This window comes from Sarcophilus harrisii, chromosome 1 (assembly GCF_902635505.1).
Source record: "Sarcophilus harrisii chromosome 1, mSarHar1.11, whole genome shotgun sequence".
Classification (NCBI taxonomy): Eukaryota; Metazoa; Chordata; class Mammalia; order Dasyuromorphia; family Dasyuridae; genus Sarcophilus; species Sarcophilus harrisii.
Genome location: NC_045426.1, coordinates 657,004,374 through 657,006,696, shown reverse-complemented (window position 1 = coordinate 657,006,696; position 2,323 = coordinate 657,004,374).

The following is a 2,323-nucleotide window of genomic DNA, read 5'->3' as shown; positions in this document are numbered from 1 at the left end:
CCCAACTCCCTATTTGATCTCCAGTTGCCTAGAGAACTACTCCACTTTTCCTGACACAAAGTATCCACGAACTTCCTGAGACAGTAACAATTCAAGTTGAGCAGCTGAGAGCTGTATCAAGACAGGGAAGGCTGACTGACCCTCTGCCTTAACTAGCAGATTTCACTGTCACCCTTCCTGAATTTAGTCCTCAATGCTTAGCATACTCCCACACCCTCTTATTCTTTCCTTCCCTGTGATAATAAACCTCCAAATACCCACGATTAAATCCTCTTTCTCAACCTCAACTTCTCACTCCCCCACTCTTGTCCATCTCAATTCTCCTGTTTCCCTCCCTCTAATGTCCCTACTACCATTCTACCTCACTATACCCTCAGGAACAACAACTCCATGACATTACTGATCAGTCATGCATAGATCCCTTATACATAGATCCAAAAGTGATATTTATTTCTTATTCCTCTAATTTGTTTATGATGTGACTTTTAAAATCTAGGTCATGTATACATTTGGAGCTTATATGTTGGGAGATATTGTTCTAAACCTAATTTCTGTCAGATTGCTGCCCAATTTTTCCAGCAGTGTTTGACAAATAATGAATTCTTCCCTCAGGAACTGAAGTCTTTAGATTTACCAAACACTTTGCTACTGTGTTTGCTTCTATATGTTGTATGCCTAATTGACTAACATCGTGTGATCATCTCAGCAGATTGGCTAAACCAGGTGGAAGATAACTGACAAGTCTCAGATCTGTTGGTGAGTTAGGGAGATGTCTACTCCAAGCATGTGAAGGTTTTCTTTGGTGCAATGAGCCAATGAGAACAATTTGTTTCAGTAGTCATGAAGTAGCTGAAGTAAGTGCTGTGGAGCATTTAGAGCTTGGTCAGACACGGAAGATGCCAAGTTCTTCAACTACATCCTGGGTCATTGCCAGTCACCTTGACTTTTGTCCTGCCACTGGTCTTTGATGACTCGAAGAGAGAGTGAGGGTGAGTAAAGTCTGCTTCACTAAGTTCAATTGATGAGCAAGTCAAGACATCAGTCATGATGTTATTGGTCCTCTTTGAAAATGAAAGACTAACAATAACCAACAACACCTAATTAACTGATTAAATATTGAATGACCTCTCTCTCTCTTTTTAAATCAGTACCCTTTGATGGTTTGTAACACAATTTAAGACCTGGTACTGATAGATCCTCTTTCTTCATGTTTCATACTTTTTTGAGTTTTTTTTTTAAATTCTTGATCAAATTTTGTTCTTTCACATGAATTTCATTATCATTTTTTTCTAGCTCTGTAAAACCTTCATTTTAGAGATGTGATTGGTATAGCACTGAATACATAAATTAACTTGAGTAGTATTGTCATTTTTATTATATTGGCCAGACCTACATATGAGCAATTAATGTTTCTTTGATTATTTAGTACTGTCTTTATTTCTGCAAAGAGTGTCTTATAGTTACATTCATATAATCCCTGAGTGAATCTAGGACTATACATTCCCAAATATTCTATAGTTTTTATAAATTTCTCTTCCTAGCTCCTGTTGGTTTTCATTTGCTAGAAGCTTTTTCTTGTTCCCACTTCTCAGGTGGTAATGTTTTCTTTTCTTAGATTGCTTTCCATATCTATCTGTCGGTCTCTTTCCATATCTATCCATCTATCCATCCCTATCTATCTATCTATCTATCTGTCTGTCTGTCTGTCTTTCTGTCTATGTATCTGTCTATCCATCTATCCATCCATTCATGTATCCATCCTTCTATCTATCCATGTATCTATCATCTATCCACACATAGACATTCACCTATCCATTTATCTGTTTATCTATCTATCTATCCCTCTATCTAATTATCCATCCATCCATCTATTTATATCTCTCTCTCTTTCTCTCCCTCCCCTTCTCTAATGTACTTAATTTTTATTATATTGTCTTTCTCATTAGAATGTAAACTCCTTGAAGATAGGGACTGTTTTGTGACCTTTCTCAGTGCTTACTGGGCATTTAATAAATGCCTTCTAACTGACAAAAACTCTGCATGGTAGATGTTATTACTACTCCCATTATATAGTTAAGGAAACTGAGTCTGAGAGGTTAAATGATTACCCAAGGTCACAAAAGTCAAGATTTAAACTCAGATCATCCAGATGCTCAAGCCGTCCCTTGCTCACTTTCCCACCAAGCTAGAACAAATCCAGAGGATCAATCAGAATTGGATCAGGGTTGGAGAACATTATTCTAGGAGGATTAGTTGAAGGAATTGGGGTTATTTCCTCTGAGGAAGAGAAAAATTAGTTAGGGTTCATTTTCTTTAAGTAGCT